At 52.2% G+C, this 24,949-nt stretch overlaps 1 long non-coding RNA gene and 1 other non-coding gene across 2 annotated transcripts; both read right to left on the minus strand.

The window, feature by feature from the left end:
* Window positions 1-703: 703 nt before the first annotated feature.
* TRNAS-GGA (transfer RNA serine (anticodon GGA)) lies at window positions 704-776 on the minus strand. Its single transcript has one exon. It is a non-coding gene; the product is annotated as a tRNA-Ser (tRNA).
* Window positions 777-16,799: 16,023 nt separating this feature from the next.
* Window positions 16,800-22,367, minus strand: LOC129545156 (uncharacterized). The gene is made up of 3 exons (XR_008683652.2): window positions 22,175-22,367; window positions 21,751-21,824; window positions 16,800-17,125 (listed from the first exon to the last, which is right to left on the minus strand). It is a non-coding gene; the product is annotated as an uncharacterized LOC129545156 (long non-coding RNA).
* Between the last annotated feature and the right edge of the window lie 2,582 nt (window positions 22,368-24,949).

The raw sequence follows: 24,949 nt of genomic DNA on the forward strand, positions 1-24,949 counted from the left end.
GTCAGATGCTCAGATCCTGGATACGTTTTGAAGATGGAACTGTGAGATTTCCTGATGGACAGCATGAGGGGTCTGAGGGAGGGCTTTTGACCTCAGCAAATAGGAGGATGGGATGGCTACCGGCGGAGGGAGGGGAGGTACCGATGGGGCACTTCTGGGTGAAGATCAGGAGTTGGGTCCGTGATGAGTTTCAGATGTCTGTTAGAAAAGTCAGAAAGCAGGAAGGGAGAGAAACGGAAAGGATGAAGTGGCAATGGGGGAGCGGGAGCGGGAGAGAGAGAAGATACACCAGTAAGGAAGTATTACTGGACCCCTATCTCAAACTCACTTGGACTTTTTCTTCGCTGATGGTATGCCTGCGCGCTAAGTCGCTTCAGTCGTGTTTGACTCTTTGTGACTATGTGGACTGTAGCCCGCCAGGCTCCTCTGTCCGTGGGATTCTCCGGGCAAGAATACTGGAGTGGGTGGCCATGCCCCCTCCAGGGGATCTTCCCAACCCAGGGATCAAACCCGCATCTCATATCTCCTGCATTGACAGGCAGGTTCTTTACCACTAGCACCATCTTTAAGTGATTAAGTGAAGTCACTCAGTCGTGTCCAACTCTTTGAAACCCCGTGGACTGTAGCCTACCAGGCTCCTCCCTCCATGGGATTCTCCAGGCAAGAGTACTGGAGTGGGTTGCAATTTCCTTCTCCAGGGGATCTTCCTGACCCAGGGATCGAACCTGGGTCTCCTGCATTCCAGGCAGACGCTTTAACCTCTGAGCCACCAGGGAAGCCCAATCTTAGGGAAGCACCATCTTAGGCTGGTTATAAAGAGAAACTCTGACGTGAAGCTTTATAGCCAGAGCCGATTCTAAGGGCTTTAGACGAGAATTAGGGAAATCGACATGATGAGTTTTCTGTTACCTTTGATGGTGTCAGGCTTCCCAGGTGGCTCAGACAGTAAAGAATCTCCCTGCAATGTGGGAGACCCAGGTTTGATCCCTGGGTCGGGAAGATCCCCTGGAGAAGGGAATGGCAACCCACTCCAGTATTCTTGCCTGGAGAATCCCAAGGACAGAGGAGCCTGGTGGGCTACAGTCCATAGGGTTGCACAGAGCCAGACATGACTGAGAGACTAACACTTTCACTCTGACAGTGTCAGGAAGGTTATTCTGTTCTCTTTGTTTTAGGAATTTAAGGACATGATCCATTATGTCATGCAATGCTCCTCCATTCTGATAAATTTCATCTTTTGCTAAGTCCTGGGAGAAGCTCTGCTTTCCTTGAGGAACTGATGTGCGTCTTCTTTCCCCAAAACGAAAATCAAAAGATTGTCTCTTTTCTCTCCAGCTGCCAGGGGTCTCAAAGCCAAATGTGAAACTTGAGTTTATTACCCACTTGGGCCTGTGAAGTTTGCATATTTGTTTTTTACTTTGCCTCCCCTTGACTTCTTACTTTTAATTCCCAGGGTTAGTTTTTAAAATTTTAACTTTATCCTGTGTTCTTAATAGAGTTGCCTCAAATCTATATGGAATGAGGTAGAGTATAAAATAAGGAAAGGAATGCAATTGAATAGCGTTGCTTTTTAATAACAATGCAACTCATTTATAAGTGAAAAAGATATTGAATTTTTGTCTCTAAAGTAATTTCCTATATGCAGTCTTGTACTCTAGCCGACTTTCACTGTAAAATTGAAACTGTGTTCCTCAGGAAGCCTAGTCCTGAAGTGTTATAAAAATCACTTTCAATTGCAGAAAATATGTAAATTCACATATCTTAAAGAAAGCAAGCTATTGTATGACACTGAGAACAATATGTAAAATAAATCACAGAATACAAATGCAAAATAACTAGAGTTGTTCTGATGTTTTGTATGTGGTCAGCCTCATCCAACTCTTGCAAGCCCAGGGACTGTAGCCCGCCAGGCTCCTCTGTCCATGGAATTTCCCAGGCTAGAATACTGGAGACGGTTGCCATTTCCTTCTCCAGGGGAACCTCCTGACCCAGGGATCGAACCTGCATCTCTTTCATTGCCCGGTGGATTCTTTACCACTGAACCACCTGGGAGCCCTTTTAGGATGAGGATTTAAAGATTGCAGGAAAAAGAATGAGTTTTCCAAAGAGGACATGCTGTTTCGTGAGACTTCACAGCTTACACTTTCTCTGGAATTAGTGAAGCAGGTTTCACAGAGCTCAGTTAGCCTTCACTTTGCCACATACCTATAACACCTGTCTTACTAGCCTATCAATATTGGTTCTTCAAATCAATCCCTTTAAAAACTTATTTAGAGAGGAAATGATCTAAGTAATATGCAGCAGGCATGAGTTCATGGGTCTGCTGTTTTCTTAATGCACGTTAAAATCAATTCATAAGCATTAAATGAAAACATGGTACAGTGTGTTCCCCTAAAAGCACCTTTTCACCCCACGCCACGCATATAGTACGTGAGGGGTTTAGTCCTATAGAGTAATTCCTGGGTATAATCTTTGAGAAAGATCTTAAGAAAGTCAGCTGAGGACTTCCTTGGTGGTACTGTGGATAAGAATCTGTCTGCTAATGCAGGAGACACGGGTTCCATCCCTGGTCTGGGAAGATTCCACATGCCACGGGGCAACTAAGCCCATGTGCCACAACTACTGAGCCTTTGTGCCTAGAGCCTGTGCTCTGCAACGAGAGAAGTCACCGCCACGAGAGGCCCATGCACCATAAGAAGAGTAACCCTGCTCTCTGCAACTGGACAAAGCTTTGTGCAGCCAAAAATGAATACATTAATAAACGATCTTAAAAAAAGAAAGCCAGCTGGGATGAGTACAGCCCGCTCCAATGAGGTCACCACCCATAGCTAATCCCACTTGTGAGAAATGTACATTGTTGGACACCACCCCAGTCCTGCAGGGGGATCCCAGTGGATGCTGATGTTTTAGGACCACTCTTCTAGAAGCCCCGTTGTTCAGTCAACAGAAGACCATCAGCAAGGAGACCCAGTTCTGAAAACAACTAGCTGGGCCTGCGTGCGTGCTCAGTCGTTTCGATCGTGTTCGACTCTATGACCCCATGGACTGTAGCCCGCCAGGCTCCTCTGTCCATGGGATTCTCCAGGCGAGAATACTGGAGTGGGTTGCCATTTCCTTCTCCAAGAGATCTTCCTGACCCCAGGATCGAACCCGCATCTATCTCCTGCATTGGCAGGTGGGTTCTTTACCACGACCGCTACCTGGGAAGCCCCAACTAGCTGTGCCCCAATGTCAAAATGCTCACAGACTCTGTTTCCTCATCCATAACATGAGGAAAGGCCTGGTCCCTGAGCAGAGGTTCCCAGCCCAGGGGTACATTAGAAACATCTGAGCAGCTTCTCAAATGTGTTGCCATACACCAGGGGCTGCTATCCAGTCAGCCCTCCGTATCCATGGGCTCCACATCCATATCCAATTGACCTTGGATTTACATAGTATTTACAACTATTTACATAATATTTACAATTATTTACATAACATTTATACTGTATTAGGTATTACAAGGGGCTTCCCTGGTGGCTCAGTGGTAAAGAATCTACCTGCAACACAGGAGCCATGGATTTGACCCCTGGGTGGGGAAGATCCCCTGGAGAAGGAAATGGCAGCCCATTCCAGTATTCTTGCCTGGAGAATCCCCTTGGACAGAGGAGCCTGGCAGGCTACAGTCCATGGGGTTGCAAAAGGGTCAGACACGACTTAGCGACTAAACAACAATACGATATTATAAGTAATTTAAAGATGATTTAAAGTTTGCAGGAGGGTGGGCCTAGGTTTTATGCAAATACTGCACTATTTCATATAAGGCACTTGAACACCCTTGGATTTTAGGATCCTCCAGGGTCCTAGAATCCCCCTCTGATACCAAGGGGGTGACAGCCCCCTCTGATACCAAGGGGGTGACAGTACTTTTCATTCTGTTTATGTTAAGGTTGGGAACAGGCAAAAACGGATCTGTAACGGGAACAATCAGAAGAGTGGCTGTCTGGGGGAGAGGGGAGGGGCAGAGGGAACGTCCTGGGTTGATGGTGACGTTCTGTCTCAATGGGAATATGGATCAAAGGTGTATTTGTCAAAAATGTATTAAGTGGTATGCTGAAGATTTGCACGTTTTATTGTATGCATGTTTTACCCCAAAAGAAAAACAAAAGGGCTGAAACAAATATTGGACTCCAGTTAATAGTTTACATGCCGAAGTGTTGAGGGGTGAAATGCAGTGACGTCCCAATTCATTCTGAAATACCTCAAAATATAGGATGGCCTGCTGACTGGACAGAGAAATGGCCAGCTGAACAGGTATATGGACAAAATGAGTTTAATAAAATGTTAGTTGGAGAATCCAGATTGTGGCTATATGGGTGTTCACTGCAAAGTTCTTTCAATTATTCATGAAGTTTGACAATTTGTATCATAAAATGTGGGAGGGAAAATCCCCATGCTGGTATTTTATGCTCAAATCAGTATCCTTCCTAAGCTAAAACTTTTCCCATTGGAGCGAGGTACTTTTCTTTGTCCAAGGAAGCAGTTAAAAATTTTGTTGAGTATAGCTGATTTGCAGCGTTGTGTTAGTGTCAGGCGTTCAGCAAAGTGAATCAATTTTACCTACAAGGTAGCAGCTTTTAAGCGGTTCACGTGGACGTTCTGGGGAAGCGGTGACACACGGGGAGATGGTTGGGTGTTTTATGCCTGACCATGAATTTACTGGGCTAGAATCTCCCAACAGGTAACGAGAATGCGAAAGGCGTAGGTGGTGCGCCTGGGCGTCGCTGCGGTCAGAACTGCCCCGCCCTTCAGCTGCAGGCATGCCCCCCAGCCCCGCTGCCCCCTGTTCCCTGGGCACAGGACCGGGCCCCCTCTGCAGAGCGGCTACTTGCCTCCACCACCAGGGGGAGCTGTCACCCCAGCAGTTTCGGAAGCGCTCGCACTGTTGGAACTCCGCCGGGAGGGCGTCTCTGTGCGACCCCAGGGGGTTGCAGGGCCGCTCCCACCATGCCTTGCTTCCCCTAATAACCCATCTCCCCGAGGACTGAGCCTGCGGGCCGTGGGCCCTCCTTCCAGACCTGCGCGCGCTGACTCAGCACACCTCCCCGCTCCCCTCGTCCTGCAGCTTGACCGATGGCACCGTGGGAGCCGTGGCCAGCAAGGCCCCCTCGAGTGTCACCCCTTCCGGGGACGTTCTCCTGACTCTTGCCTGGCTCGCCGCCTCCCCTGGGCCCCCGCCCCGGGGCTATTTCTCCTCGCCTCGCACCCTGGCAGTGCAGAATCCCGAAGGGCTCAGGATCCTTACTGTCTCCAAGGCATTTCTCGTCCTTCTCATTCAAAAGAGCCGTGTGACCTGCTGTCCACCTGCTGCTCGGCTCCTTCACTGAGGACGCAGGCTGCTGGCTCAGTTTCTTCCTCCTCCTCCTCCTCAGCGTCCGTGACCCACGTGCACGGACCATCTGACCCCCTGGTCTCTCGCTGCCCGGCTTGCCTCACCTCCAGTGACCTCTCCAACACTCCCACCCAGCCCCCCTTGCTGTGCTCACACCCGGGACCCCCGACTTCACCTGGAAAAGAGACCCAAGCGCCCCCGCCTCACCCAGGGCTCGCCGGGCCTCGGGGAACGACCCCCTCCCGTACTCGTCGCCCCTCCCTCCCCTCTGCTGCCCGGGGCCCCGCCCCTGAGCAGACCCCGGCGGCTCGGCCCTCTGCCGTGGAGAGGCTCCTCCTCTCTCGCGGGCGGGCTGCCCGGGGTCCCACCTGCGTCCCCCCCTGCGGCGGAGCGACACCCACGTCTCCACCTTCGCCAGGAAACCGGGAGCCAGCGGCGAGCTCTGTCACCTCCCTCCCACTGTCTGCCCGCTGATCGCGCCTTCTCCTCGGGGAAGCCAGCTGCCCCCAGCTCCGGGGCCCACTCCTTCTCGCTGCTCAAGCTTGTCACTCATTGGATCCCTGTTTTCTAGTTAGCAGGAAGTTTTCTCTAGAGGGTGGAGAGCTGGCCCTAGAGCTGGGGACCCAAATGGCACTGAACTTTTCGGCTTGCCCCCTGGCAAAGGTCGGGCGTGGGAGGGTCTCCTCTCAGAGCACAGTCTTTAAGGTGGCCGTGGTCTTTGGTCCACGCGTGTCCCTCTCGGGTTGTCTTCCTGGAATTAATGAACTCTGACGCAGAACAGCATCTCAAAGCTCTCCCAGCCAGGCATGTCCTCATCCACACACCCCTGCCCCCACTTGGTCCAGATATTCCCTGCCCCTCCCGCAGCAGGTGAGGAAAGGGACACCTCTGTGTCCATGGAGGACATACCTGAGATAACACAGCCGGAGCTCCTGGCACTCTGCTGATGCTCGCTGCCCTGGGACGGTCCTCACAGGTGTGTAGGGCATGCCTGAGGATGCTCTCCACTATCACTGCACCTGGGGAGGCAGAGGCCCCTGGGTGTCCTTGCTTGGGGAGGGAGCAGGGCAGGCGATCAGAAACCCCACAGAATATTGCCCACCAGCCGGTGTTGGAGGGGTGGGGGTAACAGGTTAGTGGACTCACAGCAGCGTTTTTAAAGCCAGGAGCTGCCTGGATACAGAAACACCGTGGGGCCCACAGGGCTTGTATTTGTGTCCATTAAAATCCCTGCACCCAGAACAACGCAGGTGTTTCAGAGCACGTGTGAATTCAGGTGTGTGTGGTACCCATCAGCGTGGGTATATGTGGAAGTGTGACGTGGGGGTGACAGACACAGGGAGACAAGGGGGGAGTCCCGTGTGGGGATGTGCCGCTGAGGGCGGTGGGCTGGAGAGTAGGGGAGCCTCAGCCCTCTCAGCTGGACCCCCTACACCTAACCCAGCAAGATGACCTCACCTGTGCCTCCGGCTCCAGTCTCCCCTACAATCCGGACCCGGGTGCAGCCCACAGATCCACACTCTCCTGGGTCGCATAGCCCCTCAGAAACATGTGTCTGTTGGTAAAAGCCGAGAGGTCACTGCTTGCTGGGACCATACCTGAGGTCCCAACCGTTGAAAAACAAGAAGGCTCCAGTAGGCACCACCTGCTGGCGCGTTCCTGTTCCCAGTGACACTTGGGACACTGTCTGGCCCTCAAGCTCCTGGGGTCTGGCCGGCCCAGCCTTGGGGAGCTGCACACGCTGTATGTTCTGTGCTCATGGGACACCTTAGGGGACGGTATCGGCCCTCTTGCCTGGGACACGAGGGGGCCTGAGGGGCTGGTCTCTGAAGGCCAGGAGTCCCGACAATGGTGAGCTGGGACTGGGGGGCCTGGGGTTGTCCTGATCCCTCCTGTCTGCAGGGTGACTGATTCCAGAGCTACTGGGGTGAGCGAGGAGTTGGAAAGAGATGCACACGGTCAGGGGGCTCTCGGGGGCCTGATGGGGCCACCCTGCGGCCCACGACCTGCCAAAGGCGGCAGGAGGGGACGGGACCCCAGAGGCGGAGCGAGGGTCGGCCGAGGAGCCGGGGGCGTGGCATGGTGGAGGGGCCCTCATCGGAGACAGACCTGTCCCCTCGGCCCTTGTGAGGACGCGGGAGGGTTGCTCTCCTTTTACGCAGAAGTCCCCCCAGATTGGACGTTCTCGTGGGAATGTCATTTGCGCAGATGCCAGTTTGCAGGTGAGAACTTCCATGTTCGTGGCCGTGGGTGGGACACATATCCCACTTTTTCATGGAGTGAATCAGGAATTTGGAAAATCGCTCTCATTTTTGTACAAACAAAGCTCAAAAGGTTCCCTCTACAGAAACTTGCAGTTGAAAAAGAAGGTAAGTTGCCAAGGGGGCGGGGGAGGACAGAGTGGGAGTTTGGGGTGAGCAGATGCAAATCGTTATATACAGAATGGATTAAAATAAACAAGGCCCTGCTGTAGAGCGCAGTATCAATATCCTGTGAAAAACCACAGTGGAAAAGAATATGAAAAAGATTTTATATATATATATATGTATAACTGAGTCACTGTGTTGTACAGCAGAAATTAATGCAACCTTGTAAATCAACTATACTTCAATAATTTTTTTTTAAAAAAGAAGGCAGAAGTCTGATCTCCTGTTTCTTGCAGGTGAATTAATTGCTTCTCATCCTGTAGTATTTACAGAATAGGGATGATGAGCTGAGGGGGAAGGAGAGAAAAATAACCTCTTAAAAAAGAGATGTTTTTAGGCACAAAAAGGAAACTGTATTAATTAAGGTTCTTCAGAGAAACAGAACCTATATATATATATCCCCTGTGATCCAGTGAAGTTGATACATATAATTAACCATCACGGAATCCTCCTTCCTACCCACCAAGGAAGACAAGATGCTCTTTTAAAAGGAGCAGATACAGATGATGAGGGACCTCTGGGTGCCGAGCCTGGGTACCTCGAGTGGCTGCATAGGAGGGCTTCTGGGTATGGACCAAGTGGGTCCTTCTAGAACCTTCTAGGAACTGTTCCTCTCAACCTATGGTCTAGCACAGCTTTGCATTGGAAAGCACACAGCATGCTTTGCTGGGATTCTAATAGAATCAGAAAGCAGAAATGTTTGGTTTTTCTTAAGCTGAAATTTAAGATGTTTCCCGGGGTTCATTTACATAGCAGTTCATTTAGTAATAATTTGTAGCCACCAGTGGTAATATTGTTATTATTTTAAATCCCTTCTAACGGGCTGACCATGAGTAGCCAGCCTTGTGTTGGCTCATGGTGGAAAATCAGGCCAGGCCAAGGTGGGGCACCCACATTTTGGGGTCCTTCTTCCCATATGAGGCCAGATACTGCCTACACAGACCCCATGGAAGAAACTGCTTCTGAGACTGGGGTCAAACTCACCCCCAGCCCGGGGTCCACGCCTCACAGGTGCCATGGCAGGACCTGGCCATCCCCTCTGGGCCTAATGACCCAAGTGGTGGGCTGCTTTGCAGGGATTTGGGACAAAAGACCAACTGTCCACATCCACCAGCCCCAGAAGATGCAACCAGAGACAAGCAGGGAGCAAGACAGACCACATCGATCCCCGAGCCTAAGACCCAGCTGGCCTGGACTGAGTGCCTGGCTGCCTCATGAGAGAAGAGAGAGTGGCCAGCCCTGCGCTCTGCCTGTTAGATCCGAGTTGGAGGAGGAGGAGGGGGCCAAGGAGGAGTGTTGGCCGGGTCCCCTCGTTCCCTAGGTTCACCGGCATCACAAGTCAAAGGAGAGAGGCAAGTCCTGGGACGTGTGAGCCCTTAGATGGCAGCGACCTTCCCGCTAGTGAAAGGGCTCCGAACTGGCCCTGGACGCTGACCCCCTCCTCCCTGGTTCACAGATGGGGGCTGGGGTCAAGTCAGGAGAGCTTCCTGAGTGAGCTTTCGCCCCAGAAGACATGCCAAAGCCAGGTGAAAATATGTTTGCAAAACTGCTCTACAGGGACTCCCTTGGCAGTCCAGAGGTTAGGACTTTGCCTTCCATGCAGGTGGTACAGGTTCAGTCCCTGGTCAGGGAGCTAAGATGCCTCAAGGCCAGAGGCATCATAAAACCAGAACATCAAACAGAAACAAGATTGCCGTTGTTCTGTTGCTAAGTCAGGTCTGACTCTTGGTAACCCCACGGACTACAGCATGCCAGGCTCCTCTGTCCTTCCCTAACGTCCAGAGTTTGCTCAAACTCATGTCCATTGAGCATCTAACCATCTCAGCCTCTGTCGCCCTCTTCTCCTGTCCTCAATCTTTCCCAGCATCAGGGTCTTTTCCAATGTGTCAGCCCTTTGCATCAGGTGGTCGAAGTACTGGAGCTTCAACTCCAACATCGATCCTTCCAATGAGTATTCAGGGTTGATTTCCTTTCGGATTGACTGGTTTGATCTCCCTGCAGTCCAAGGGACTCCCAAGAGTTCTCCAGCACTACCATTAGAAAGCATCAATCCTTCGGCGCTCAGCCTTTTTTATGGTCCAGCTCTCACATCTGTACGTCACTACTGCAAAAACCATAGCTTTGACTAGACAGACGTTTGTCGGCCAAGTGATGTCTGCTTTTTAATATGCTGTCTAGGTTGTCAACGAGATTGTAACAAATTCAATAAAGACTTTTAAAATGGTCCACATCAAAAAATAAAGTCTTTAAAAAACAAACAAAAAAACCCCTGTTGTATAAATCATGGAGTGCAACATATTCAAAGGATATAATTTTAAGAGAGGTGGAGGAGAACTGTGGCTTTAATCCAGGGAAGTTTCCGGAATCAGATCTCTCTTGCCCGGATCCTGACTATGGAGGGTGCTGGTTAGGAGATGTGGAGAATACTTCTTTCAGTCTAGTAGAAGCAGGTGGGTATTTCTGTAATGGGTTTGCCTAGACCAGGAGGGTAGAGTCCTTTATCTAAAAGTGCCTCCGGTTACAGTGGAATCGCCTCATCTGATGCCCTGGAGACAGAGACAGCTCGGCCGAGAGCTTGCTTTCCACTCCACCTCACACCAGCAGGAAACAGAAGCTCCTAAGACCTTAAAGGAAACCCAGGGCAGCCATAAACTCTGTTTACAGCCTTCGAGGGCCCGAGAGAAATGCTAAGAAAAATGAGTTGCTGAAAGAACCAGATAGTTATTCTTTTTTTTTACCTGAAAATAAAAACTCACCGCTGAATCATAAAGCCGGCTGACTGCTAGGCGTCCAGCCGGAAGGATCGCTGAGGGCCTGCAGGCACCGGCCGGGGCCTGGGGGGGCAGTTTCTCTCCTCACCGTGACCCCCACTTGCTTCGGGTGCAAGCGGAGCTTCCTGTCTCGCCCACGTGCAGCTGTGCCCACCTCCACCTTCTTCCCGGCGGGTCTCACGTCCTCCTTTCTGACGACGCTTCCCTCGACCGCTCCCTTTTCCTTTTTTACTAAATGTGTTCTCCATCCACCCACTTCCTTTCTGCTTCCTAGGAGTGTTGACCGATGCACTGAAGTGCTAATATCACATAAAACATGCCAGAAAGTGCCTGAGCACAGAGGAGCCGACACCCCCGCCCCCAGGCTGGCAGCCCCAGGCGCTGTGGTTGAAGGAAGGAGGGCTGCGGCCCTGGATCCAGATGACCCGCAGGGGCCTGGGGGCTGGGGCAGCTCCAGGGAGCACTGGGCTGGGTCAGCTGCAGCAGGAGTCGGAGGGTTCAGAGCAGCCCGGTGGTGAACACCAGACCCCCCTCCCCCAGGAGCTCAGCGCCCAGGTGGGCAGAGAGGTGGGCAGAGGGCATTTTGCAGAGATGGGGCTGAGGGGGGCGTGGGGACAGAGGGAATCTGACACCCTGGGGGCAGCCCACATCCGGGGTGCCGCAAGCTCGGAGCTGTTCCAGAACCCTCCTCGTGGCTGTGCTTCTCTCCCACACTCACCCCTGAGCCCTGGGGAGCAGTGGATGAGGTCCTGACATGGATCTGCCCCTTCCCACCGGGGATGTCGCTGGTGCTCACTCTTCACGGGGCACCCACTCACCCGGCCGACGCTGTCTGAAGTCTTCTGGGTCGAGCAGAGGGTTTAGGCTCACCGACTCTGGGCGCCTCCACCACTGAGAAGCTGTGTGACCCTGGGCAAGTGAGTTAAACTCTCCATGCCTCCGTTTCCGCATCTGTAAAGGTTAAATGAGGCAATATTTGTAAAGCATTTGGCTGAGCGCCTGGCATACAGTAAAGAGGGTATGTATGCTTGTTCAATAAAGAAGCTGGGAGACCAGGGGTGTCCCTGACCCCATGGAGCCTTCACGTCGGGGGTGGAGACAGACAACCGATGTGTGAACCGGTAAGTGACAGAACTGCCTCGGCAGGAGGAGATTAAATCAGCAATAGGCCGGAGGGTGAGCAGCAGGTCGCTGAGCATTATTTTAACCAAGGAAGTCAAGGGAGGCGTTCCAGAGGAGGGGGCATCTGCATGGAGAACAAAATGATGAACGTGACCAGCTGTGGAAAGATCAGAGCGTTGGATTCCAGGCAGTGGGCACAGCACATGCCAAGGGCCACTGCAATGGGGAAAAGTCAGGCGGATGTGGCTGGAGCCCAGCGGGCATTGGGGGAAGTTATGTGTGAAAGAGGTTGAGAGAAGCAGGTCCCGTGGGGGCTGTTGGTCCTGAGAAGGGATTGGGGTTCTTTTCTAATTACAATAGGAGACTGTATTCATGTCCTTGGCTTCCCTGGTGGCTCAGCAGTAAAGAATCCTCCTGCCAATGAAGCTGACTTGGGTTCGATCCTCTGGTTCGGGAAGATCCCCTGGAGAAGGAAATGGCAACCCACTCCAGTATTCTTGCCTGGGAAATCCCATGCACAGAGGAGCCTGGCGGGCTACAGTCTACGGGGTTGCAAAAGAGTCGGACATGATTTAGACTAAACAACAACAATTCATTTCTTTGGGCTGTAGCAACAAAGTGCCACAAACTTGGTGATTTAAGACAGGAATGTGTTCTCTCATAGTTGTGGAGGCCGGACGTCCAAAATCAGGATATTGGCCACGGTCTCTCTGCAGAATCCAGTGGAGGATCCTTCCCTGCCCGTTTCAGCTTCGAAAGATAGGCCCAAGTGTTCCTAGGCTGTGGGTGCCTCCTTCCAATCTCAGTCTCCATCTTCACCTGGTCTGTGTGTGCATCTCTGTGTCTCCTTTGTACACAATCGAAATCCAACATGATAGCGTCTTGACATCTTTGACTTAATTGCATCTGCAAGACCCTATTTCCAACTAAGTTAACATTCAGAGATACCCAGGGTTAGGTGTGTGCGCGTGTGCTCAGTCATGTCCAACTCTTTGCAGCCCTGTGGACTGCAACCCACCAGGCTCCTCTGTCCATGGAATTATCCTGGCAAGAATCCTGGAACGGGTTACCATTTCCTCCTCCCGGGGATCTTCCCGACCCAGGGTTTGAACCTGTGTCTTCTCTATCTCATGCTTTTGTCAGGCAGATTCTTTACCACTGAGCCATCCGGGAAGGCCTTGGACACAATTCAATTCACTCAGAGGCCACTGGACGTCTATGCAGAGGGGATCCATACGACCTGACTTCTGATTTAACAGGGTCGTGCTGGCTGCTGTGCGGAAAAGAGCACAAAGATGGGGAGGCAAGTTACGGGGTGGGGGGATGGCTCTTGTAGGCAACATGGCCGGGGGTGATGGGTGAGCAGGAGAAAAGGCATTTTCCTGTTGGACATAAACAATTTCGTGGATCACCAACCTCAGATGAGGCCCCTCTGTGACCATGATGGGTCAAGACTGCAGCCAAGACCCTTCCGAAATCACGTCTGAAACAGGCAAAACATGGACACCATCCAAACTGCAAAATCAATCAAACATCCCCCATCCCATCTAATGTGGCTCTCTGTTTTAACCAATCACAATTCCAGCTTCTCCCCATCTGTCTCACAGTCTAATTAAGAATTACTGAAATCCCCAATCAGAGCGTCACCCTGACTGCTGACAGCATCCAGGGTGAAGCCTTGCTTCCCTGGACCCTCCCAGATCACACACCAGAAGCCCAAGTCCTGTGACGTGACGGGTCCTGACTAAGATGCCCCATGTTCCCATGGTGTGTTCAGCCTTGCTGCATCGAATCAGGAACCAGGCCAACCCGGTTCATCCACAGCTGCATTCTGGTCTCTGGCTGAAGGGCAGGGGGTCTCTGTGGGTGTGGGCCCAGTGCCCTGAGCTGGGTGTGATGCTGTGCTGCCGCCCTACTGAAATTCTTAGTCAGTTTTGAACGCAGGGCTCTGTATGGTCATTCTTCACTGGGCCCTGAAAATTCTGTAGCTGGTTCTGCTGAAGAGTACTGACAGTGGCTGATGCCAGGGTCACTCGGGTGGAGAGTGAAAAGTGGGTGGGTTCAGAACTTCCTTGGTCAAAAAAGAAAAAGTGGAAAAATTTAAGGAAGAGGGAGAGAAACCTTGAGTTTGGGGCTGTGTACACTGTGCCCTTTATCAAAAGGAAAGACATTGGGTGGTGAGGTCCAGCAGGTTTGGGAGCAGGAATGGGGGGCCAAGAGTCTCCATTTGGTGAAAATATACTTATCGGGCTTCCCTGGTGGCTCAGCTGGTAAAGAATCCACCTGCAAGGTGGGAGACCTGGGTTCGATCTCTGGGTTGGGAAGAGCTCCTGGAGAAAGGAAAGGCTACCCACTCCAGTATTCTGGCCTGGAGAATTCTATGGATGGTACAGTCCATGGGGTCGCAAAGAGTCGGACATGCCTGAGTGACTTTCACATCTCTCACCACACATTAGGAAGCAGACATGCCTCAGGACAGCTAAGCCACAACCACTGAGCCTGTGCTCTAGACCTCGTGAGCCACAACTACTGAAGCCCTCGTGCCCTAGAGCCTGTGCTCTGCAGCAAGACAAGCCAAGCCACGAGAAGCCCAAGCCCCACAACTAGAGAGTAGCCCCCATTCGCTGCAACTAGAGAAAAGCCCTTACACAGCAACCCGGCACAGCCAAAGACAAATAAATAAATAAATAAAAATATCAAAATAAAAATATAGAAATGGCAATTTGGGGAAAAAAAAAGAAAGATAACATTTGGAAAAAAAAAAAAAAGGTGACTCAATATTGTACTGCCGTTTTGCAAGCTATTACCATGGGGGACAGGGGCGGGAGAGAAAGTATTGAGTATAGGGAACTTACGGATCGTTCTGTAACATTTCTTAACTGTGCAAGAATCTACAACTATCTCAAAATTAGAAGTTTAATTAAAAATCGGTGACCCAGAAAATCAGGAGGAGAGTGGAAGGCCAGGCAGCTCCGGGCAGGTGCTGCTCATTTGTATTCATCGGTTCTTGAATCTGCAAGGAGCTGGGGTGTGGCTGAAGGGTGGGGTCCTTGGGGACAGTGGCAACAGCTGTGGTTCCTGAGTGTCCCTCTTGCTGTTCTCGAGGTGGGGCTCGTGGGGTGGAGAAGATCTCATCTTTCCGAGGCCCTGCCAAGTGCCAGGCATGGACTTGATGGAGGAAATTTCCATGGAGAAAGTGGCTCAGGTACTCAGTCCCTTTAGCCGGTTCAGGTCCCCACAGCAGGGGGTCAGACACAGGGAGCCTGGGACCATGATTGGGAGCAGAGGCCAGAAGGACTTTGGTCGGTCTCCACTTTTATGCCCCCATTAGCCAGGCTCAGGCTGCCTGAGGTGGGGGTGGGGAGCACCTCATCTTGATATTTGCAGATTTATTCACGGAATTCCCCACACATCTGGATGAGAATATATGACTTGCCCCCGGAGGAAATAGTTAAATGAATCGCTAAACTGCAAAATGTTCCTGTAAAATTGCTTCCATATTTTATTAGACGCAGATGAGCATGAATTATTGTGAAGCCAACAGGAGGGTTTGCAAATTCAGTTCTTGCTTTTCCATAAACAACTCTTCCGTGTCTAGATAGTTATGGCAAGGTTTTAATGAATGTGGGCTTGTGATGGGACTGTTGAATAACTCATTCATTTATCCATCCATCCATCCATCCACCCACCCAACATTTATTAGGCATCCACTGTATGCCAAGTGTGTATTAGTTGCTCAGTCATGTCTGACTCTTTGAGACCCCCCATGAAAGATAGCCCGCCAGGCTCCTCTGTCCATGGAATTCTCCAAGAATATTGGGTGGGTTGCCATTCTCTTCTGCAGAGGATCTTCTCAGCCCAGGGATTGAACCTGGGTCTCCCGCATCGCAGGCGGATTCTTTACCTTCTGAGCCACCCAGGTAATACCAGCTAAACTGCAGCTCAGGTATCATTCTTGTTGACCTGCCTTCACCATCAGATGTACAAGGCTGCTGTGAGATGAGCCAGTTTGGGGCTTTACTGCCAAAGGAGGGACACCCTTCTGGGGGTGTGGGCTTCCTTTCGTGTATCTCAGGAGGCCACTGGCCACAGAGAAGAGGGAACATTTCCACATACCTGACCGTGGTTGGAAACACTACCTACCATTAAATTATTCTTTCTTAAGATCTTCTCATTTGTGTCAAGGTGTGAAATTTCTTCAGGAAAAAAATGGACACAGTTGAACAAAACGAGCTTTCAAGTTGAATGGGCTTTATTGGTTTCTCACACTCCGTAGGGTTCTGTCAAATTGATCCTGGCAGGGCAGGCCACGGGGTCTGCTTTCCACTCAGACTGCCCAGCACGGGGCTCTGAGAAGCTGGGGATGAGAGAAGAAGCATCATTTGTTTCTCCTCCCTCGTTTGGCAGTTAAACAACAAGGACGGCTTGTAAGATCCAGGAAACCAGAGAGATTGGGGACCCTTTCACCATGCTCCCTCTGCCCCCCAAAGACAGGAGTAGGGTTTATCTCTGCTGCCTTGGCCTGAGCTGGGGATGGGAACATGGTCACCAACGACAGAGGGCTGGGCTCACCCCACTGGGACCCTGGGCTTGGAAGGCTGTCTGTGGCTCTGCAAGCTGACACTCTAGGCGGGGAGGGGCGTGGTGTCTGCTTTGAGAAAGACTTCTTGAAGAAAAAGCAAGAGGTAGAGGACTTCCGTGGTGGTCCAGTGGTTAGGAATACCTGCCAATGCAGGGGACACAGGATCAACCCGTGGTCCAGAAAGACCCCACATGCCTCGGGGCAGCTGAGCCCGCGTGCCCTCGAACCTCTGCTCTGCAACAGAGGAGCCACTGCAGTGAGAAGCCCATGCCCAGCAACCACGGGGAGCCCTGCTCACCACAACTAGAGGAGAGTCCGAGAGCAGCAACAGGACCCAGCGCAGCAAAAATAAGTTAATAAATGAATTAACTAAAAAAGGCCAGAGTGGGGAAGGGCGCCCAGCGGCGTCCCTTCTACTGCGCAGTTGATGTCTGGTGTTCTCACGCAGCCTGCGTGGCGCCTGAGCAAAGGAGTCCCTCCTGCCCCCAGTTTGCGGGCAGAGAGATGGCCCCGCAAGTCCAGGAACACATCCAAGATCACCCAGTGCGTCCTGGAGACTGGACTGGAACTTACCATCTTTCCTCTGTACCACGGCTTCCCAGACAAGGGCTCTGTGTGTCGACCTCTTCCCAAGGCAAACCTTGCTGGAAAACCAATGACTGGGGGTGTCAGTGAGGAGGTCCCTGGGCAGGGCGGGGTGCCCTTCACTGCACCTGTCTGCCGGTGAGGTCAGTTGAGAGTGACCTGGGAACATCTAGAAGCTTCACCTTCCATCCAAAGATGACTGTTCATGATCAGGCCTGGCAGACACACATGCTCTCCTCTCCATTCCAAGTAGTGGGCGACTGGGTTGCTGAGACATTCAGGAAACAGAGTTGGTTAGAAACAGGGATTCAGACGAATTGCTCCTGAAGTCCAGAGAGCCTGGGGAGGCAGTGCGGGAGGAGGGGTGACTGGTTCTTAGGAGTCAAGAGCTCAGCAGCAGCCCTTTTGGTTCAGACTTGAAAAGGGGTGGCTCCCTCCTCCCCCCACCTTTTGTTCTGTTCAGTTCTCGGTGGACTGGATGAGGCCCACCTGCGCTGGGGAGGAGCATCGGCTTGACTGAATCCGAGTGCTAATCTCATCCAGGAACACCCAGGAGGAGAGTTTAATCTGGGGATCTCCTCAGCCAGTCAAGTGGACACATTAAATAACCACCGCCGCTTTCTTCCTTTCATTCATGAAATTAGAGGCATAGTCTTTGGTAGCTCAGTTTATTTCCCGGGGGCCGGGAGGAAACACAGAGCTACTGGGGCCTAGGTTAGGGCAGAATTCTTGGAGTAAGGCGTGGAAAGAGGAGCTTCCCTGGTGGCTCAGATGGTAAAGAAAAAATCTGCCTCCGATGCAGGAGACCCAGGTTCGATCCCAGAGTCAGGAAGATCCCCTGGAGGAGGAAATGGCAACCCGCTCCAGTATTCTTGCCTGGAGAATCCCATGGACAAAGGAACCCGGCGGGCTACAGTCCATGGGGTTGCAAAGAGACAGACATGACTGAGCGACTAACACTTTCAACACTTTCAGAGGAGCCAGGACAGCTCTTGGGGAGGAGGGGTTGAAGTCGAAACACAGGAAAAGGTAAATGAAGATGCATTTGTGTGTGACATTCTTTGAGGGTCACAAGCAAAGGTCAGAATATCTCTTGATAGTTTGTTTCTTGGAATCTGCTACCAGGTGAGATGATGGGATTAATCTAGATACTTTTTTTTTAAGTTTTAAAAAGTTTTTCTTTTTTTTTTTTGCTGTGGACCATTTTCTTAAAGTCTCTGTCGAATTTGTTACAATACTGGTTTTGTTTTATGTTTTGCTCTTCTGGCTGAGAGGCATGCAGGATTTTAGCTCCCCAACCAGCCATAGAATCTGTAGCCCCTGCACTGGAAGGCAGAGTCTTAACCACTGGACTGCCAGGGAAGTCCTTAATTTGGATACATTTGGAGAGTGGCCATGAGAATTTGAGAACTCAGGTCTTGTGTTCCATTGCTGCTGCTAAGTCACTTCAGTCGTGTCCAACTCTGTGTGACCCCATAGACGGAAGCCCACCAGGCTCCGCCGTCTCTGGGATTCTCCAGGCAAGAACACTGGAGTGGGTTGCCATTTCCTTCTCCAATGCATGAAAGTGAAAAGGGAAAGTGAAGTCGCTCAGTCATATCTGACTCTTCGCGACCCCATGGACTATAGCCTACCAGGCTCCTCCACCCATTGGATTTTCTAGGCAAGAGTACTGGAGTGGGTTGCCATTGCCTTCTCTCGTGTTCCATTGCACCTCCTGTTAAATAATCACTCAAGGTCTGAGCTCTGTGTAATAAAGGATGTGACTGGTTCCTGGGAGGGAGCCTGGAAATCTTGGGAACTTCCTGAATGATAAGAGTGCCTGTTATTTCTCAGGGACTCCTAGGGTCACACCTCAGTTTACGATGAGGGTGGCCATGCCACAGAGATCAACCCTATGACTAGCAGGCTGGGTCCTTGAGCCAGGTGATGTCAACATGTTTCGATCTGAATGTTTGTGTTTCCCTCAAATTCACATGTTGAAATTCTAACCCCTAACCTGCTGGTATTAGGAGATGGGCCCTTTGGGAGGTGATCAGGTCAGGAGGGTGGAGGTCTCGTGAATGGGACTGCGCCCTTATAAAAGAGGCCCCACGGAGCGTCTTAGCCCCCCTTGACCACAGGAAGACACTGTGAAAACATGGCCATCTGTGAACCAGGAAGTGAGCTTTCAGCAGACACTGAATCGCCTGGTGACATGATCCCACACTTTCCAGTCTCCAGAACTGTGAGAAGTAAATGTTTGTTGTTTCTAAGCCACCCAGTGTATGGTGTTATCGACTGTTGTTACAGCCACCCAGTCTATAACAAAATGTAGACTTACAGTTTATATATATAGACTGTATTTTGTTACAGTAGCAAGAATGGAGCCAGGCACAGCCCACACTTTGGGGATGGGTGGGGGAGGAGAGTTGGAGAGTGAGTTCAATCACGAGGCTAGTGACTCAACTAGTCATACTTACAGTGAAACCCCAATAAAAACTCTGGCCCCTGACGCTTGGTGGAGCTTCCTAATTGAATCCATGGGTATGCAGGAGGGTGACACATTCAGATTTTATGGCGCGAGGGCACAGAAGACCCTCCCAGAACCTCATCCTGGAGCCTCTTCATTTGGCTGGTCCTGACCTGCACCCTTTATAGTAAAACTGTAACTAGAAGGATGGCTTCCCTGATGGTAAAAGAATCTGCCTGCCAACACAGGAGACGTGGGTTTGATCCCTGGGTTAGGAAGACCCCCTGGAGAAGGAATGGCAGCCCACTCCAGTACTCTTGCCTGGGAAATCCCATGGACAGAGGAGCCTAGAGGGCTACTGTTCATGGGGTCACTTAGCAAGTAAACAACAACAAAACCCAGAAGGACAGCCCTTACCTAAGCCCTGTGGGACACTCTAGCAAATTGTTAGACTGATGGGGGTCAGGAAAACCTTCCAGATTTGTGGCCAGTTGGTCAGAATTGTGGGTGGGCTGGAGACTGCCAAAGTGTGGCTGGTGTCTGAAGTGGGGGCAGTCTTGTTGGGGGCCGTGCCCTTGAATCTGTGAAATCTCTGCTAACTGCAGGTGGTTAGAGTCAGAACTGTGCTGCGTTAACTGCAGAGACGAGAGAACACCACACCTTACTGCGTCTCTCTCAACAAGAAAAATCTCTCACGAGCTGATTTTGTGTCAGGCGCGGCGGTGGGTTCCGCACATCCCACCTGACTGTTGAATGTCATGTTACTAAAGGGATTCGTGAAGCTTAGAATATCGCTGGTGTCAAAGGGGCGACACTGTGAAAAACACACTGAGATCGGAATTGCTATTTTTAGGCAGGTGCACAGATTTGGAGGACCAGATTTTCATATAAATTCATTAAAACAAGGAAGTCTAAATGCTTCGTGAAGTGAAGGGCTGCAGAGTAATTTTCAGCCTTGCCTTAAGAGGTATTCAGTTGGTGAAGACTTTGGAAAGGATGCTGGTGGCTGACAACCTTGCCCTATCCTTAGGTCTCCTGGGATGTGCCAGTTTGCTGACTGCTAGGCCGGGGTACACTGTTGGCTAGCACTTGGGGTGCCCTTGGGGCACAGTCTACCAAGAGCAGGAGGATGGGCTTAGGGATATCCTGGTCCTCATGGGGCCCAGGAACAGAACAGTGGATGAGGGCCTGTGTGATCCCACGTTGCGGTGTTCCTGGCCTGGAAGCGAGGCCCCCTGTCTCTAGGGTGGACAGTCCCTCTTGTAAGGACACTCTCACTGGACTGATTCAGCTGATGTCAACTCTAACCTTAATAAGCGAAGTGAAAGTCGCTCAGTCGTGTCTGACTCTGTGTGACCCCATGGACTATACAGTCCATGGACTTCTCCAGGCCAGGATACTGGAGTGGGTAACCTTTCCCTTCTCCAGGGGATCTTCCCAACTCAGGGATCGAACCCAGGTCTCCCTCCTGGCAGGCAGATTCTTTACCAGCTGAGCCACCAGGGAAGCCCAACCTTAAAAATGACATCTGCAAAGACCCTGCTTCCAAATGAGGTTGCCTTCTGAGGTGCTCAGTGGACATGAACTTTGTGGGGACACCAGTCGACCCATTACACCCTCTAAATGTCTATCAATAGGTAGACAGATCAAGGGAATCAGAAGAGGCCCACTGTCTGCGTTATCGCAGTAGAACTGGGCTGGGAGTGAGGTTATCTCAGCAGGAAGACAGAACCTTCATAAACTCCCGAGACTGTCCCCAACACAGGAGCCCCAGGGCCACTGCCCCCTCGACTCTGAAGGATCCGCTGGACATCCTTCTCTCCTTCCCGTTGTCCTCAGCTCTTCAGGAAGAAACCGAATTCTTTACTTACGGTCTAAAGAGATGACCTGAGCAAGGGCTAATGTGCTAAGCCCAGGGACAAGATGACAGCTCTCTTCTGCCTTCTCAGTCCCAATGAAGGCTCTAAGAAGAGACCAGGACACTCTGGGCTGGAGCAGAGGGCTGGACGTGGCCCAGGGCAGGCTCGCCCCTTGGTCGTCGGTCCCACCCTGAAACCAGCCAGAGCCCCAAGCAGAGAACAATGCTGCTGCCGCTAAGCAAGGTTAGGGTATTGCATTTCAAAGGACAAATGGTTTGTGTCTCCAGGCAACTTGTAATTCTTTTGTTCAAAGAATAAAAGCACAGTTGGAGACCAGAGAGGGGTATGAGGACTCTAAGAGTTCTGAAATCAGAGGGGGTTCCCGGCTCTCTGCTTGACTTCCTCTACCGACCCCACTACTGATTCCAGCTGGGCCTGTGGGGGAGTCTGGTCTGCACCAATACACGGGCAGAGCTGGAGCGGCTCAGGTCTGCCCTGCCCTGGCCCTGGGTGTCGGCTCCCTCTCGGGGCCCCACTTGCCTCACTCCCCTTCAGGGGCAGGGGTGGGGTGGGGGTTCTTACCTTTGCTCTCTGCCTCTCTGATTGGTCCGGCCTGCAGGTGGCCTCTCTTTGCTGTCTGGGAGGCAGGCTGTTGGCTGTCAACAAGAAGCATCAGGATTCAGCCAGGCCATGGCCCACCTGGCGAGTGGGGCAGGTTTTTCCCCGTGCTCTCCTGGCTTTGCAGAAGGACTGTTCCCTGGGGGACAGTGTGGGTGACCGTGGAGACAGGAGGGAGATGAGCTCAAGACTGCAGACCTTGAACCAGGGGTCAATCTGAGGAGAAGTCGGAGGGTTTGAGGGGTCGTGGACAATCTCCCATGGAGTCCCCATGGCCAGCCCAGGGCACAAGAGGGCCAGGGTGGGGGCGAGGGTGGAGGGCTCAGTCCAGCCTTGAAGAGAGTCTGCTGCAGGAAGGATTAAATAATGAAACGCTGCAGCTACTTACAGAACCACTGTCCGAAGGGTGCTTGTGAATTCTCTTTGATTTCTCCTTTGCACCCATGGAGTGTCTGCCTCGTGTGTTCCCACCTGCTGGGGACCTGAGACTCCAGACTGGCCTAGAGTTTGATTCTTGGTCGAGCAGGCTGCCCCAGAGGCCGAAAACATCCAGACTTCCTGGGGCCCCAGTGCACCCCAGCCAGTTGGGATTGTGGGAGTTGCCGCTGGGATGCCCCGTGCATCCCAACAACGCCCCCCCCCGCCCCGCCCCGACACGTGAGCCATTCTCTAGGGTGTGTCACAGATAACCCCAGTGAGGAAAAGAGAAACCTCCTCGGTACTTTTTTTTTTTAACAAAGAGTGAACTTGTTGGTTACTCAGGTGACAAGAGAGTAGAGAAGCCAAAAGGTAAAATAAGGCAACTCAGGGATTAACAACACAGGAAGCTGCAGCCAGCCCTGGGACTGGAGAGGTTGAGGGTGGACGTGGCTTTACTGGAGCCCGGATCTGGAGCTGTTGGGTGGAAGGTGGAGTCGTGGCAAGTGCCAGGAGGAGGGGACTGTGCAGCCAGAGCCAGCGGGGTGGAGGAAAAGGAGGCGTGCGGGAGACAGACCCCGGCTTCTTTCAGCCTGCATCCCAGTTTTTAAAAATTTGGATAAAATACACATAACTTAGAATCTACCATCTTGGCTGCCTTTAGGGGCACAGTTCAGAGGCATTAAGGACATCTACATCGGGGTGCAACCGTCACCCCATCCATCGCCTGGCCGTTTTCTTCTCGCACAACTGAACTGTCCTTGTTAAACAGCGGCAGTGTCTCAGCCTCCACAACCCCTTTACTTCAGATACTTCATATAAGTACGATCATATTTACACTGCTGCTTGCAATGCTCTTCCCTCCTTGCCCACTGGGCAAACTTATACTCTTGGCAGCTCAGGCTCGAACTCCAGCTCGTCTAACCTGACCACCAGGAAGAACAAACCCCAAACCGTGAACTGCTGGCTCCATCTGTCTAAACAGCACAGAACAGAGGCGGGACAGGCCTGGTGGTGTATTTTCCTTCCCAGGATGCTGTCCCTAAACCTCTGATGACCCCAGGTTCCCTCTAGGGGTCCTCCCCCAACCCTGTTTCTCGTGGCTTGAGTAGTGATGACGGCCCTCACCCCCAAGCTTATAATACAGTCCATCTTCCTGGTCACAGTGACTAACCCTGAGACTTCAGCTGAGCCCTTGGACAAGAGGGACCATCTTCCACCCAGCTGGCAAGGCCATGAAGGTACCGTGTGGACCAGGCCTGCCTGAGAATGAAGCCAACAGAGAGGAAAGCACAGTCATGGGCTGCAAGAGCAGTGAGCTTTGCCGACATGGTTTCCACACCTGGATACAGCTATGCCTGAAGCCTTCTTTCACCTGTAAGTCCCCTGTTTTTCCAAGACAGCTTGGCTTGGGATTTCAGCCACTTACCACTGGAAGCCACGTACCACATGATTAATGCATATGCCTTGGGCCCAAGTCCTGGCCTTACATGCCTTCTTGATTCAGAGCTCCTCAGCTAGCAGTCTGTAGGTCTGGTCCCCAGGACAAGTGGTCTCTCTAAATATCCTGTAGTATGGTTTGCACAGAGAAAAGCAGATCAGAAATCAGTGGGATACCACCGGGGGGGTGGTTTCCAGTCAGGAGGGCACACTTTTCCCGCTTCCAGGTTGGGTGATTTGCCCAGGGCCCCCAGGGGCTGGGTGGTGGAGCTAGGACCAGCCAGGTTGTCAGGTCTCTTGGTTGCTTTGCTACGATCCGGATCTCTGGTGAAGGCTGTAGGGGAGGGGTCTCCTAGTTAGGCCAGGATAAGAGACCCCATTCCTGTTCCCGAAACAGCCACAGAGCCGGCCGAGCATCACTTGGTGAGAGATGGGAATGCTGAGGCTCTCAGGCCTTGGGGACCCCGCCCTTGCTGAGACAGGCCTGCTTCTCTGCCCCTCCCCCCGACCCTGTCCCCCCTGCAGTCACCCAGGAGGGCCACTCCCGGGCACACGATGCTTTGTGCCTGAAGGACAAAGCCGGAAAGAAGCCCCAGCGCCTTGTCAGCTGGCATCCCTCTCCACCCTCCCCGGGCACTTTACACATTCAGAACCTATTTTAGAAGCAGCAGCTCATCCGATTCTCTTTAATGCACTTCCAGGCACCACAGATGTGCATCAGGGAAAGAACGTTTCCTGAACCAAAGCGCTTCTATGGGCTCATGATCTGCTCCCTGGGCGCCCACTCCCAGGCCGAGTGCCCCCCATGAATCATACATGAGAGCTGGTGTCCTTCACAGAGAGGGCTGGGCGGCCTGCATTCTGGAGGCAGAGGCTCAAGGACTCCAGCTGTGTGTGGGGGTGCAGACCGGGAAGCGGGGAGCGCTGGAGGCCGGGGGTGGGGGGCGGTGAAGTGGGCAGCGTCCAGAGCCCTGCCCGGGTCACGCGGGACCCGGGCCCTGGCTCCCGCCCCTCCCGCAGCGCTGGTCCGCGTGTGACAGACTTTACCCTGAACGGAGGACTTGGCGCCTGAATAGTCCCAGATGGACTGGCTGGCAGGGAGGTGGGGCGGGCAGGGAACCCACGGATGACAAAACAAAGCGCGGGGAAGGGGGCGGACGCGCCACAGGTGAGGAGAGACCGAGCGCCCAGGCTAATGAGAGATGCAGAGCCACCCGGCCACTCCCGGATCAAAACCAGCGGGCGCACGGGGCTCGTTAAAACACACAGAGACATAAAGTACGCCCCGCGAGCACCTGTCCTGAAA

This window comes from Moschus berezovskii, chromosome 27 (assembly GCF_049115385.1).
Source record: "Moschus berezovskii isolate FMDL1 chromosome 27, NW_MosBer_1.0, whole genome shotgun sequence".
NCBI lineage: Eukaryota > Metazoa > Chordata > Mammalia > Artiodactyla > Moschidae > Moschus > Moschus berezovskii.